The sequence below is a fragment of the Eulemur rufifrons genome, chromosome 7 (assembly GCF_041146395.1).
Source record: "Eulemur rufifrons isolate Redbay chromosome 7, OSU_ERuf_1, whole genome shotgun sequence".
In the NCBI taxonomy this organism is placed as follows: Eukaryota; Metazoa; Chordata; class Mammalia; order Primates; family Lemuridae; genus Eulemur; species Eulemur rufifrons.
In genome coordinates, this window is record NC_090989.1 from 175,598,706 (window position 1) to 175,615,403 (window position 16,698).

General features: G+C 40.6%; 1 protein-coding gene across 2 annotated transcripts in view; it reads right to left on the reverse strand.

Annotated features, from left to right (window-relative positions):
• The window catches only part of FOXP1 (forkhead box P1), a 566,277-nt gene that overhangs the window by 347,998 nt on the left and 201,581 nt on the right, over nt 1-16,698 (reverse strand). For both annotated transcript variants that reach the window (XM_069476045.1, XM_069476044.1), the window contains one exon: nt 14,888-14,982. The gene's annotated coding sequence lies outside the window, so the exon portion shown is untranslated. The remainder of the gene's footprint in view (nt 1-14,887; nt 14,983-16,698) is intronic.

Genomic DNA, 16,698 nt, shown 5'->3' on the forward strand with positions numbered 1-16,698 from the left:
GGCTTATATTTATATGCTACAAGCTACTAAATTTTGACGTACTAAGGCCATTCTCCTTTCTAGATGTCCACATGTATTTTCATGTACACCTCCGGAATTATAAATCCATTTTACAAATCAAGGACAAATCTTTCTTCTTAACGCCATGCGGGAGTTATGGGAGACCATGTGATGTGGTCTGAGAGGCCTGAAACTCTGGCCCTAGAAAGATGGTGGAACAGAGACCATCTTCTTGCCAGTCAAGTGATCTAAAAAGTCAAAGCAGTGGAAATCTGGATTATAAAAGCAAACAGATCTTGGATCCAAGCCTAATATCTTCCTTTAAAATTTTTAAATTGTGAAATAACTACAGGCCACAAGAAGCTGTAAAAATAGTACAAAGAGCCCTATATGCCCTTCCCCCTGCTTCCCCCAAAGGTGACATCTTATATAGCTGTTTACAATATCAGAACCAGGAAATTGGCATCGGCACATCACTGTTAACTAAATGACAGACCTTATTCAGTTTCCCTTATTTCCTCTGTAACCCCAGGCAACTGAATGTAGCTAACCTCTCTGAGCCTCAGTTTACTCACCCGTAACATAAAGGTACTAAGAGTAGCTACTTCATAGTACTTATAAAGATTCAATAAGTTGGTTCCAGTGTATTGCTTACAAAAATAGTTATCACATGTAAGAACTTGATATTATAATTATTAAACAAGACTTTTGGGATTTCCAGTGTGCTCTGATAGTTTCCCCAAGGCCCTTCCTACTTCTAACATAGAGATGGCATCTATTGCCACTTATACTTTGGTGATCCCGGAGGACAAAAACACCAGAAAAACAACAGAATGTAGCCTACTCCAACGACCAAAAGGAAATCTAACTCAGAATTCCTTTCCTTACACACATACATTGAATTTTTTTTTTTTTTTAAACTTAGTCTTTCTAATAGTGAGATGATTCAGGTGCCATTGATAATGCCTTTTGATGCCTTTGGGGGAAAGAGGAGTGGACCAACTGAAAATAGCTGAACCTTAAACTGACATCGAAGGATAATCTTATACTTTGGCTTTGCATACTTTTTTGTGGGAAGAGGTAAGTTCCCTACTTCCCGCCACTGTGAGTTTTTCCATCTCAATTAGATTCTTTGAATCAAACAGGTTGAATAGAAGCTTGGATCTACCCTGCCACAATTTTCAAACCTACTGGTGTCAACACTCAAGGAAAACAGGACTCTTTAAGAGCTGAGCTCTTTCCTAGGTCTTAAACAGATCTCTGGATGTACTTTTTAAATATGCAAGAAAGAACTACACATACAAATAGTCAGTTCCAGGCACAACCAAGCCTCTCTAATCTGGGATGATCCCTTGGTCCTTGCTCCCAAACGCTGGGGGAGCCTATCCAAGGTCCCTCCGGCTTTGTCATGGCAGATGCAGGCCAGTACCCAGAATGCTCCTGGCCTTCCCTCCTTCACAGCTGCATTTTGAGGACACAACTGTTTAATTTATAATGAAGAAAGAAGAACTTTGCTGGGTTTTCCCCTAGCTCTGAAATTTTCATACCTTGAGAATGGGTAAATGATCAACCTTAATTTAAGGAATTTTTTTCTATCTTTTTTCCTATTCCTTTTGCAAATCAGCTGCATTTTCAAAACCTGCCACCCACAAACAGTCTGAAACCCTAAAGTGTCTGTTCTGTTTCTATCAACAGACATTATTTGGAATCAGTTAAAAGGACAAATAATATGTCCACTAATCAGTCAAACAGCTAGAGTAGACATCTTTGGTCCATTTTAATACTCAGACCTCTCTTCTATTCTCCTACAGTGAGACCAAATAAGAATCACATTTCGATAGTTTCAGCATGGACTTTAGATTAGCACAGGCATCTTAAACCAAGTGATCATCAAGGACATTACTTAGTGCTAAGATTATAGGAAAATTAGTAAAAGTACAGGACTCGATCCATTTTATACCACCATATAGCAGTTAACTGACCTATAAGCCTTGGTTTCTCACTCTCAAATTTATGTGTAATTGGACTAAAGAAGAGGCTTGGGGATGTGGGGAAGCAACTTATTTTTTATTTTATAAAATATATCAGAATGATCAAACCTGGTTTCCTACCTGAATTGAAAAGAAGATGCCTTTAGTTCTGTGGGCCACTATCCCTTGTCCAGTTCTAACACTCTTTTTCTCAACAAGAACATATGTTTCCCTTAAAATTACTTCTTTTTTCCTACCCTGGTGTTATGCAAGATCCCTGCTTATTTTGGCGATGGAATCAAAATAAGAAGAGCCACCCAGAGTTCTCCATTCCAAAGGGAGGAGCTTCCCAAGAAAAGCAAGGTTTTACTGTTGTATTTCCTTTCAGCACTGCAGAAAAGCAAGAGGCACTCTTCTCTGCGGAAATTCAGTACAGATGAGGGAGCCAGTCCTGAAATACCTATTAGAACCATGAATGGCAGGTGTGGGCAGGGACTATCTGGGTTCCTGATCACTTAGTGCTTATAAAAAAACAAAAAAAAAATGAGGAGTAAGGTGGTTAAGTAGGTCCAACATGCAATAAGAAAAGGTGCTTTTCAAACACAGAATATGACGAAAGGAGATGCTTTTTATTTCAGAGAGAGCCCAGGAAAAATCAAACTCTCAGATTGAAAAGGCGAACCTTGACTTGACTTCTATGATCGAAATCCTCAGAAAAATGGCCACAGGCCTAGGTGAGAGCTTTAAAAATTAAGGAGGGGCTAGCACGCTTATGCAAGAAAAACAAAGAGAGGCTTGCATGTAGGATATTGGTTTCAATGAGGAAGGGAGAACGCCAAAAACAGTATAAGAACTAATCACTCACATAATAGATCACTGTGAGCAAAGCTCTCCTGCAGATGTTGGAGTTAGTGATCTAAGCCTCACACTTGGAAAGGTTGTGTGACTGGAGCCATGATATATAAAGTAAGACCCAAGTGCCAAAGTTTTGATTTAGCCAAGCAAACGTGGCTGTTTTTGTTGGGTGGAAGAGGCATTTTTTTCACTGAGCAAAGAATTACGGTAAACATCTGCTAACCATGACCACAGAAGAGGTGGCTGTTTTCATCCAAGGTCATTTTAAAGGAATAAATTTAATTAATAAAACCACACAGTAATAGTATCCAACCTTCCAATAACTCTGCTTGCCTGTATCCACAGACCTATTCATTAAAGAAGCACTTAATCGAGAAAGTTTCCTAACGTTGCCATTAAGACTTCTTGAGGACCACGGATGTGGGGTAAGAATTTTCCATCCCAAGGGATGCTTGAAAACCCAGGCCGACTTCACTTCTTATCTCATTCCTTAGGCAGCTGTTTTCCAGAGGACTCTCTTGCTCTATTAGCAAGACATTATTATAATACATATATTATTTAGGTAACTAAAGCCTCATTTTTAAAATATAGACATTAATGGGTTGAAAGTTTGACCTCACGTATAAACGTCCTAGACTATATCTCTCTGTCAAACTGCCTTTTTGAAAATAACTATAAGAATTAATATAATCCAGAATGGTTTGGGTTTTTTAAAAATTCCTTTTTTGGTTCTTTTTTTAGGAAGGCATGGGGTGGCAGGGAAGCTAGCAGGAAACTGAATTATTCAGGCTGACTGTCATTCACATCCATCAAATTAAAGCTCAAAACATCACTTTGCCTTTGAACAACCAGCCATAACCGCTCCAAAATGAGAGTCACCCACAATTATCATCATTAAATATTCCCAATTAAGAAAAAAATAATCAAATTCATAAAACCCCAACTTCCATTCTGGGTTAAGCAAACTTCTGTATCTACCTTAAGTATCAGAAGAGTCTTTTAGATTAGAAAAGCCAGTTTTGCATAAACTAGATGCTAACACTGAACAAAACTAAAGAACTAAGGTTTACTATTTCCAGTCCAGGGTAATGTCAATATGATCAATCAACAAGATATTTAGTATGTTGAATGTAAATGATATATTATAGTAGTCCCCTTTTATCTACAGGGGATACACTCCATGATTCTCAGTGGATGCATGAAACCATGGATTGTACCAAAATCTATACATACTATGCTTTTCCTATACAATCTATGATAAAGTTTAATTTATAAATTAGGCACAGTAAGAAATTAAAAATAACTAATACACTAGAATAATCATAACAATACACTGTAATAAAAGTTATGTGAATGTGGGTTCTCTCTCTCTATCGTACTATAGGCTGGGTGCAGTGGCTCACGCCTATAATCCTAGCACTCTGGGAGGCCCAGGCAGGTGGATCGTTTGTGCTCAGGAGTTCGAGACCAGCCTGAGCAAGAGTGAGACCCCGTCTCTACTAAAAATAGAAAGAAATTAGGTGGACAACTATAAATATGTAGAAAAAATTAGCCAGGCATGGTGGCACATGCCTGTAGTCCCAGCTATTCACTCTGGAGGCTGAGGCAGGAGGATCGCTTGAGCCCAGGAGTTTGAGGTTGCTGTGAGTTAGGCTGACGCCACCGCACTCTAGCCTGGGCAACAGAGTGAGACTCCATCTCAAAAACAAACAAACAAAAAAGGAACCTATTGTACTGTATTCACCTATTTCAGACCACAGTTGACCACAGGTAACTGAAACTATAGAAATGGAAACCACGGGCAAGGAGGGAATACTGTATTTTCTCTCTTTTGATTTCTCTATTTCTCATGGAACTAGCACATAGCAATTCACAAAGGCAAGACTTCAGTAAGCTTACTGAAAGAATATTAAATTCATCAACTGCATTTAGTCCGATGGTTACAATGTAGGACAGAGTCCCAGTTGTTGGGCCAGCTCTAAGAGCAGCTTAGGAGCCTGGGAGTGGAAGGCTGTCAGTGTTTCATGTTTTGCACCCATCAGTCTTCAACAAATACCTATTAAATACCTCCCAGGTGCCAGTTACTGTGTTCAGAGTGTGTGTGTGTGTGCGCGCGCGCGCGCGCGTGCGTGTGTGTGTGTGTGTGTGTGTGCGTGTGTGTGTGTGTGCGTGTGTGCGTGCACACGCACACATGGAGGGGGTTGCTATCAGAGGTGGGAGTGAGGGGTGAAGTGCTATCTGTTCAATGTTACTGATACTTGACAGAATCTTGGGGAGTAATTAACACAGATTTCAGGGTTCGCTGAGTCCGGAACATTATTCTGTGTTTACTTGCTCGCTTTCCACGATGCTAAGAGTTATTTGCTCAGAAAAGAAAGGAGATGGAAGTAAACAAGCAAGTTGATACTCCAACTGCCCTTAAGTGACAATGAACATTAGACAAGAAGAAGGAGGGACAATAGAGGCCCCATCGTATTTCACCACCGCGGATGCCTTCAGCTGTGAAAGAGAGCCAGCCTAACGAACCCACTAAATCCCCCCAACACAGTTAAGATTCATTTCTGTAAGTAACTCCAATATCAGAGGCCACTGTGGTCAGGAGCGGAATACAGCCATGTGCCACTACACTAAATTATACTCAAATAAAAATGTGATGCATCCATCATATTTGTATAATAGAGGGATTAAATCAGCTCTAATTTTCGTGCCTTAAAAGAAAATTCCAAGCTTTTAAGTATATTTCTAGTGAAAGATAATGTGACGGATGTCATAAAAAAATAACTTAGGAGGAGGAAGTAATTCTTTATCCTTTTTAAATTTTCCTTATAAAATGCATTATTTTAACGTAATGCATTTCAACATACTTATCCATAAATGTAAATTTGTTTTGATAAAATGAAGAGCCTCCTAATCCAAATTGCACAGTGATGCTTTCTACACTGATCTGTTATAACTTAGTAATCAGAGTTAACAGACTGCCTAATTAACCAAGTCATCATTTGCCAAGATCCAAATATGGGATGAATTGTGGGCCAAGGAGAAAATATGATGGACATGAAAATTATTAATTCAGGGAAGCATTAAAAGCATGTGGAGTTAAAGTTCCTTGCTAAATCTCACCATCTTTAATATCTTTAATTTTTTTAATTAAAGGACGTGAAAATAAGAAAATATATCCATCCAGGGCACATGGAAAAACGTTTTTTAAAATCAACTAGTTCAATGGACACAGGCAATTTTTAAGCGTTTGACAACTGATGAGGGAAAAGTCATAGATGCCTACTGATAATAATGAGTGAGATCCATGGGGGCTTACTAGGTGCTAGCACCATAGTCAGTGTTTTACAGGGCTCAAGACATTTACTCTCCATATCAACCCTAAGCCTTTGGAAGGTACCATTTTTATTCTCAGGTATCAGATAAAAAAACAGAGGTTCAAAATATTTTGTTGCCCCCCAAGAATGTATGAATAAACAAACAATATCTACTGCTTTCAAAATTCTTAGGGAATTGATTGATATTAAAAATTCTGTAATTTAACTCACCAAAATTTTACTCATGGAGTTAAACTGGGGTAACTTGAAAGATGCCATGTGACTCAACTATACAAAAATCTTTCATCAGCAGCTATTATTCCCATCATTTACTCCGTTGACATGACCTAAAAGACATGTGGCATTTTAACTGGGCTAAGACATTTTATAAGCCAATTTGTCCAGGTCATCCAAAAGCAAGTCTGAATATAACATAGGGTTTAATCCTACAGAAAAGATGCTAAGTCCACCACTAAGACCATCTTCCCTTGGCTACTTGGCAACTCCTGTTCCTTCTTTGAGCCCCAGCCAGGCCTCTCATTGCTTCTGTGCAGTTTTCCAATCCCTCTTCCCCGACCGACCCCCTCTCCAATCACATACAATCCACTAGTATTCTTGTAATTTCTCTATCATCATATTATACTTGTCTGTCTGCAGATATAAGTGTGTTAAAAGCAAATATCTTGCCTTAGGACTTCAAAAAGTGACAGATGGTAGAGGGACGGTTGGAGAGAAGAATGAATAAATAGCAGGAAGGTAGGCAATGAATGAACTGCAGACTCCTCGAGGACAGAGGCATGGTAGTATTTCTGAGGCACAGCCCACATTCAAGGTAGTAAATGTCACTGGAGATGTCCAACTATCAGGCAGACAACTTCATGGGAGAAATCTCATAGATGGGACACTCAGTCATGGATTAGCTGGACCATGTGATATTTAGAGGTTCCTTCTTCCATCCTGTAAATTCTACTAATTTACTGTGCATCAAGTAATAGTACCTTACACGGCTCACAGACATTGTCCATTTTCCCAGAATTCTGCCTCCTTCCTCGGAAACCAGCACCCTTTTCACCTACTCTGCATTGTTTTGTGTGGGTCAGAGGCCATCCGTGGTTTTAGAGATGGGCACATGACCCACCAGGCCGACACACCCTCACACCTCCCCCTGCTCAGTCCTGCCCCAGCCTCTGAGAGTGTTTCAGACAAAGGCACACATCAGACCAATGGCAGAAGCAGGAAAATCCAGATTCTGTGACAGTTGCTAGAACTCTTAAGAAAAGATTCCTTTCTGCTGGAGTTGCAAAGAAAACAGATTCATGAAAGGTTATCCTGCCACAACCTGGGAAACGCCCCCGTGAACGGATCCAACACGGAGCGCAGCACAGTCAAGAGGCTGAGACCAAGACTTAGTGCCGCAATCTGAGAGCCCTTGCTCCAGGTGCCCCCAAAGCTAGTTCTACCATGCGACTTTTCAGTATCATGAGCCAATGAACTCCCCTTTATGTCTAAGCTGGTCACTCAGAACCAAAGAGACCTAACAAATGGTGAGTTCAGTATTTTAAGGCCCAGGCACATGAAAAGTGGTCTTCTCTTTGTGTTAACAAGGAGCTATTAATATTTCAAACCCTTTAAGTAAAAATCACTTATTTGTAGTCCCTTGAAACTGGCTTTTATACACAGTTTCCATGCCTAATATTTTACTAATATTTGAAGATCAAAGTCCTTGGCATACAGCTTATGAACGTGTAACTCTACTGACCAAGTAGCTTTAAAGGCCATCTAACTCTGCTAGCTAGTGTTACCTCCAGATCTTCAAGTACCCCAGATCTTCACCATGGTAAATAAAAAGCTTTCCAGGTGAATGTTTCCAAGAACTAAAGGAACATTCTGAACCTACTTGCTGGGAAAACACCCAGGTACAGGACTGATGCCTTGGGAAGGAGACCCTCTCGCTTGCCACACTTTTTCACACAGGTGATTGAGCGGAACAAATCAATTATTGGGTGGTCAGAGGCTAATATGAAATAAAATAAGGGCTACAGAGATGAGGTTAATTAGAATAATGTACCAGAGAAAAATGACTCAAAGATCTAGAGAAAATGTCTTAACAGGCATATCCAACTGGAGATAGAGGAATGCCAATTAAGTGGTTGTCCTTGTTCCTAATCATATTGGGACATACTTTTATTTCCCACAGCTCTTCCATTAGCAGAAAGAATTAAAGTATTTGCAAAAGCCTGGTAAGATCAAGCAGGACCTCTTAGAGGACGTCGAAATATAAAGGCCCTGCGTGCAGCATACAAGCATTCCCAGAGTGAAAAATGTATGCTAAAACAAAACAAGGCCTGCAAACCAGCACCTCGAGGAAATGCTCGCATGAGGAAGGAAGACCATATGGCATAGTGATTAAGAGCGAGGGTACCAGAGGAAGGGGTGCCTGGGTTCAAATTCCAGCTTTGCTCCTCATAAGCAGAGAAGTCAGGGTAAGTCATTTAGCCTCGCTATGCCTCAGTTTCCTCATCTGTAAAGTGGATTTTCAGAATGGTAACTACCTTAGAGAGTTCTTGTGAACTAATAAATATCAAGTGCTTAGGATCATCTCTAGCACATAGTAAATTCTCAGTAAAGAAAGCTACGAGAGAACATTTCATAAGCTAGAGTGCTTCTCTTAACTGCTGTTTATTGAAATTTTTCAGGATTAAGGTTCTCGTGAGTTTGTAAGATTCTCCTTCCACCTCTGACTACTTTTTAGGGCAAAAGGGGGAAACTACACATGCAGGCTAATGGTGACAGCATGAAACGCAAGTTCTTTGAGGTACACGCATCTAGATAGACTCCAGAAGGCTTCAGCATCACTTATTCAGGGGGAAGAATTCCACAGAAATTGCCATGCGTAGGAAGTGGGCCAGGAGTGGGAGAATGGTTTGTGTCACCATTAATGAATGATTGGGGACAGATATGGACAAAGATGAGGCATGAGCTCTCCTGATCGGAAAACCCAGGGTGAAAGGTCATCTGGCAGAGCTGGCAATGAGAAATTCAACCCCAGCACATCTTACCCAAACTTACCCGGCACAGAGAGACCGCTGCACCCACTGGACTCAGACAAGGCAGCAAAATTTCAAAACATTAATGGGGAAAAAAAAAAAACAGAAAGCCCCTAAGCTTCCCCGCTGTATGGAGGAGAGAGCAGCACGAGGCTGAGCTGGACTGTCAAGCATCCCATGGAAACAGCCTAATCAAGTCTCATGTTACACGGATCTGTTTTCCCCTTTCATGAACTACTATTAAAATTATATTTGGAGATGGGGTGTTATATATTTTCAGGGATGCAAAAAAGCTGGGTGTTGGCCACACTGAAGGTTAACATGGAATCTCACCAAAGTTTTTCCGGACTTGTTCACTTGCACTTTGATTGAAACTCATGGGATTTTTATCATTTTCTTTCCTAAAAAGGATATTAGTAACCAAAGTTGATGCCCTAAACTATAATTTAATCATGTCCCTTTATTTTTACATGTTGAGAGGGTATAAATTATACATTAATAAAAGAAATGACTATTTTAATTTCTTAGATAACCCCAGTTCTTCCGTAAGTCATGTAAATAAGATTACGTGATTTGATATATTTCATTCTTTTCCACCAGAAAGTTACGTGAACCAGAGAGAGACAGGTCTCTCTCCACGCGTCAGCTTTTACATAACAAATTCACAATGAACAACACATGTCACCCACTGACATGATGGAACAATATAGCAAAAATAATAGATCATCTTCTTTAAGCAGGTGAAAGAAATCGCTGTTAACAATGAAAGATATTTATATCTAACTCCTTTCAGATTATATAGAGTTTGGTTTTCTATCAAAAAAGAAGTTATGTGAATTTTCAGGACAGCTATATCAAGTATACATTTTTTTAAAACAGAAAGGAATTTACAGGAAGTGTGAGACACCCTCTCTTGCAAGGCAGGAAATCAAACTAGCTCTGATTAACTTAAGGGCAAACCGTATCCCCACCAAGGTGGCATAAGGACAGCGCAACACCTCAAACTCTGAATTTCCATGGTTTTGTGGATGCAGGTCAGGCTCCAAACACTGAGCCATCGTAGCCCTTGAGGTTTGTAACTTGTATTATCTGTGACAGGTCATCCACATCCAACGTTCAACATGTCAACAACGCAACTAAAACAGACTCTCCCACTGCTTGTTCACTTCGCACTTTTTAGTTCTAAAGTTAATTCAGCACATGAAACATGGGCAAATATAATTGGGAACCACGGTCCTTTGCCATCTTTGACACCTTCAAAATGAAGATTGCAGGAAAGCTCAAGATGACTTTTGTGAGGGTAGCTCCCCACAGCCTTTGCTGACCCTTCTAAATCATCAGCATTGCTGTCCTGGTCCAGACACTGTGAAAAGCACTACACACGCATCGTCTGTTTTAACCCTTGCACTAACACTGTGAGCTAGTTGATGCTATCACTCCTGCCTCGGATAAGTACACTGAGACCTAGAGACAGAAAATAATTCTGTCCAAAGAGCCAGGGAATCACAGTGCTGGGATTTGAGCTTGGAACCCAACATCCTTAATTAACCCACACCATCCACAATATGCTTTAGGCCTACATGGCAAATACTCTATCTTCATGGGGAAGGTGAGGCATAACCCCTTCTGGATAAGACACACAGATTACGCAGTTTATAATGGAAATGTTCCAGAGAAAATCCAAGGGCAGTATTCTATCCCTACCACAAAGGTGATATGTGTAGCTTTATTTCTTCTCTTATTCTCCTACCCAGATGCGATTCTCTCAGGTACCAAAAAATTATAGAAATTCTCAGAGCAATCCCCAAGTGTACTCTGACTGATGCAACAAACACTGGCTGCGTGCATGCCCACCACACACTAGGCACTGTTTGCCATGGGGAAGCCACACTGAAGAAGACAGACTGGCTCCTTGCTTATTACCTGGTAAACAGGTGTATTCATGACGGGACAGAAGCTATAACATATGGAACAAACAAGAGGCTTGGAGAAAGAATAATCAGAAAGGGAGGGTCTCCCTTAACGTGGGTGGTCAGAGAAGGCATGTCCAAGGAGTTGACATTTGAACTGAGCGCTGAGGAATGAGGAGGGAGCCCTTGGGAAACAAAGAGGTTCTTCCAGGCAGGGTTTCACAGCCCAGAGGCAAGGGAGTTTTTAGGGCATCTGAGCACAGTAACGGTATTTAAATAAAATACTGGCAACCACACAGCAAAAGCTCAAACTTTCCAAGAGTCTTTTGAACAGGCAAGATCTACAAGCCACTAATTCTACACAGCGAACCTGACGACAGCAGAGTCTATGTCAGGCAGACTCTTACAGGCACTAACGAAGGCTGGGGGCCAGTTCCCCCAAGAGCACCAGCTCTGTGATACTGGGTCAATGTCCATGGAATTATCACTGCAGACTCCTGATTATAGGTGGTGTGACTCTACTCATCTCACCCAGCCGTGTCCCAAAACTCAGGAGACGGCTAAGGGGCCCAGCGTTGCTGCTGTTTCTTAGCATTGGAAAGCATCGCCAACTGGGCCATCCATGAGCATTGCTGACAATCTTTGTCACAGACACGCAGTAGCTTCTTGTACAGATGACACTGCTCTGTGAGGGCCACTCCCAAGAAGATCTGTGGGGAACCAGTACCTGCTTAGCAGAGTCAGCACAGTGGCAGGGACGGGGATGAGGTGGTATGGCATCAGCCTGCACGAGCAAAACCCTATAGTTTCAGATTATCATCAGCAATACCAACTTGAAAGCAGTTAGTGAATTCTGCTTGCGAGGCAGGCTCATTGTCTGACTAAGTAAAAAAAACGGAATAAAAAAAGAACCACATGCATCTCTGGAAATCGTCAAAACAGGACCAGAGACCTAAGCTGTGCTAGCAGGGCTTGCCCAGTTGTACACACAGCTGCAGGTGTCCTTGAAGATGTGCATCAGGGCCACCTCCCAAGGCTCTGCTTAAACTCACAAGAGAATATCAGGTGAGAAGCAATGGACTGTGGAACATGCACCATCTACCAGTGAAACAACGACCAGTGAACCAGCCACGGGACGGTAAAAACTCCCCCAAGACAGGGATTTCCGCCGTATCACCCGGGGTGCCTAGCGCAACGCTGGTATTATTACGGACCAGAATCTCCGCTAAGCTCTTTACAAACATCATCTCATGAACTCTTTATAGTGAGCTGGCTTCTATTTTTATCCCCATTCCCCAAATAAGGAGGCCATGGTCCAGAAAGGTTAAGTAACTTGCCCAGGATTGCTCAGCCAGGAAGCAGAAAAGGTGGAATTTGAGTATAAGCCGATCTAACTTCAAAGCAGACACTCTTAACCACGCTGCTTATCCTGTATCCACAGCAAGTGTCCAATAAATGTTTGCAAATGCATCAATTACCATATATCTTATGATCACCTATCACAGGCTGGTATATTATAAAGCATAAGGAAGTCTCATTCTACTCATTCTATGACATGGAAATTTTCACAAGAATATACAGGCCAATCTGGAATCAAAAACTTGGACAGGGGTAGCCCCCCAGGATAGGATTTCAGCAGAGATGTGAGGAGCAACAGCAAATCGCAGAACTGTAGGGTGGACGGTTTTGTCCTGATATCAATCTACATAAGAACAGAGGGACAGCTCCAAGCTGTCAGCAACATCCCCAGCACATATAGGGAAGAAGAGAATTGGGTGTGAGTCTGCATGCAGCTAGGACCTCATGCTGGTACTCAAGCCTTAACAAAAATCTTAAATCTACAGGAAAGAAAACCCATTAGCATAGTCAGAGTTTAAATTTTGGTTTATAGCTCTCTTGAGAAAGAAATGTATTTCTCAGATTTGCCATGGCACTTTCAGTAAGAATATTATGGGCCTAAAATATTTACTGAGAAATGTATCTCTGCTAAGAATCTAATAGGCTGAAAGTCTAATTTTATCTAATGATAAAATTCCAACAAAACACAAGTCAACAGAAGGCATTCATTGAAAATAAATAAAAATTAAACATATAAGAAAAATAAATATCATAATTTTATGTGAATAACCACAATTGTTGCACAATAACCATATACCTTTTTTCCCTTAACACTAGAATCCGGAATTTATCTAACACCAAACTGAGCAAGTCTAAAGATGCATTTCCCAGATGCCTTTCTTAAAATCAGGGGTGGCTAACAAGACATAAGAAGTCATTGGATAAGCCGTCAGGGACAGTACTTTAAAGCAGCCTACTGGGAGGACCACTATTTTTCTCTTACATGTCTATCTCTTATTTTCAGGAAGTAGAGGCAATGGCTGGAGAACCAGCAGCCATTAGGTGACCTTGAGGATGAAGCGCCACACTTGAACAAGCAAAGCAGGAAGATAGAAGGCACAGACTGCTTTCCTCAGATGTCCTTATGAGACAGAATATATAATTTTTTATACTTATATAGTTGCATCTCTGTAATAGTAATCAATAGTAATAGTTCATTACTATTAATAGAAACAATTCTTAACTGATATAATGGTATGAAAACATGTTTAAAGACTACACTACAATTTTTTCTTTGAGGAAAAGAAAACTAGAGAATTCATGAATTGGGATTCTGATTACGCCTGTATTCCCAAAGCTGTTTGTTTAAGTATGACTTTCCTTCTTAATTAGTACTGCTGGTTCAGGGAAGCATATTTGCTGACCCTGTCTCTGTGTTTTGACATGCAAGACTTGTAAAATTCAAACATACTTGTAGACATCCGAAGCATTATTATTTATTAAAGTCTATATTAAAGGTGGAAGATCTCACCACACTCTCAGATTCTGATGATTAAAGGAAATTTAATCATTCTTCATTGGCATTTGATCTTTAGCCTGCCGTAATCTACCAGGATATCCCTTCATCCATATTTGATACTAAAAAGACATTTCAACTTGTTCATCAACCGTAAAATAGAAGGAACGTACAGACAAACCACATTACTCAGAAAATAAGAGAGCTTTCCCCTACACTCATTTAGCTCATGAGAGCCCATTGTGATTAAAAAGGTGAAGAAGGCATACTCCGCTGGGTGAACCAGAATGACTGTGCAGAGGCAGCGTAAGGAGTTTCAACATTTTCAAAGTGCTTTCACATACGTTGTATCTTGTTTCATCATTAGGACGCCACCTCACAAGGTAGTAAGGGCAGGTATTTTTTTGTTCCTGTTTCTTCCAGATAAATGGTTTGCCCAAGGAGGGACTGGTAGGCAGGGAGGTGTTAGGTTTACAGGTCAAATGACCCCCTGTGATGCACCAGATCAAGGGGTAGCAAAGTACAGCCTCACTGTCTGTTTTTATAAACAAAGTTTCACTGGATCACAATCACACCCATTTGTTTGTGTATCATCTATAGCTACTTTTGCACTATTAATATAAATAGCAGAATAGACTAGTTGCAAAAAAAAAAGAGTGTATGGCTCATGAGGATGCCCTTGATGAAGTCTGCCAACCTCTCTGCATTAGGCCACCTTCTTATAAATATGACCCAAGTTATGAACCCTATTCTTGAAAACAATAAAGCTCTCACCAAGGGTTGCAACATTCCTATGTCTACTAGCTTTGGAATCGGTGCCTGATAATGAGACAGTCTGCTATCTTCCCCTGGATTACCGTATCCACTACTGTGTCACCTGCAAAGGTGGATGGCAATTTTTAGGGGACACACAATACCAGTGGTGTTTGCCACTTACCCTGAAATTTTAACGCGTCTCACAGCCATAAAAAGCCTGGGGTCACTGGGAGGGGGCATGCATAATGCCACAGGACTGCAACACACAGAGGGATACTGAAAGCAAAAAGAAAAGAAGAGGTTAAGTGAAGGGGCAAATGGTGATACCTCGAAAGCAACGCAGATACTCGAGCCTTAGGTATTCCCTGTTTGCACACGACGGTTACCTTCAATACAAAGGCATGTGTCTAAGTGTCTAGTTTATCCTTTCCCTTCCAGTAATCAGTATTCAATCTACCTCATACTCTGAATTACAGAATCACAGTAGGAGGATGCAAAATGCTATACAGCTAAGTACAATGGCTACTCCTGAAGGCAGTGGCACTCACCTAGGAAGATTAGTTCTTTTAACTTCCACACTTTTTTACTTCTCATGATAAGTTCTCATAATTAAGACACTAACAAATCCTGAGAATAAGGGCAAGATTAGCTCCATAAACCCAAATGATAATTTTGCTATGAGTTTTGGTCTTTTAGCTACGATCAATGCACGCAGAAGCAACAAGAAGAAATAAATACGCAGACACGGGCACCCTGTAAAAAACAGACAAGCTCTCTCCTGCCAGTCAGACACGAAGTCTTACTTGCCACAGTGAGCAACTCTTCCTTGGGTTGCATTTCAAATGCAGAAGGAGGCTGTGGGGACAGCGTGTGCCGAGGCCGCACGCTTTCACAGCTTAGTTGGGTTATTAGAATATTTACCAAATCTAATTCCAAGTAAGTTGAAGCTGCTGATGGATAAGTCAGCTCATCCTCAAAGCACTTTCAGCAAGTTTTTGTGAATAGCTGTCAGTAGCAAGGTATCACACGCCGGGGTCTTTCCTGCATAGATCCTTGAGATAATAATACCATTTATACTGCCCTCAAGATTACAGAAGGGACTCTCTATAATACAGAAAGTATTACAATAATAAATAAAACTATAAATGAGTAGAAAGCAATAAAACTATAGAATAGTAGAAAGCATGAGACTGGGGGTGGGTGGTAACTGCTCTCTCTCAGTAGTAAATTCAGGCAACACTCTGTGAATGTATGCGTTTTCTAACCTAATCAGATGGAGAAGTTGAAACTAAAAAGGAGATGCATGAAGTTTTATGATTTGAATAGTCATATATCTCCGGAAACTATGTGGGTAGTCTGTCTACCAGAACTCAGAAGACACTTTAGAGATGGTGCTCCCAGTGGGTGTCCCTTCTAGATATGAGATAAATTCAGGCCAGATTTGTCCAGACTGTGTTTTCTAGGTATCAGTTGCCTAGCGTGCATAAACCGTTAGCCAAATGTATCATGGCTCAAGAATCTTCATTCTTATATGAGTTAAATGTGCTGTGTTGGCATTTTTTCTGTTAAACAGGGCAGCTCATGAGTATGATAGGAACACATCAAAAATACATTTTAAGTTAATTTCAGTTGGCAAAGGCTGTAATCGTTCAAACTTAATTGGTGAACTCATTAATGAGCAACGGCACGATGAGAAAGAGGACCATTGTCATCGACTTATCAGAGCAATGAGATAAAGAAGTTAATTATATTGTTTTCAATGGATTTACACTCGCTTCCTTTTAGACTCTACATTTCCAAACATTGGTTCTGACACACCATGTGTTTTCTCCTCTTAATAAAAAACTATCCGCTGTGGACTCCTCAAGGAAAAGTCGGCAGATCACAGCTCTCACATCAGGGCAAGGCAATTGGAAAACTTTTCTAGCCTTTATTATCTACTTGTAAAATGTTATAAGCCTGTAAACTAGCTAATTTATGAGCCGTGTTAAT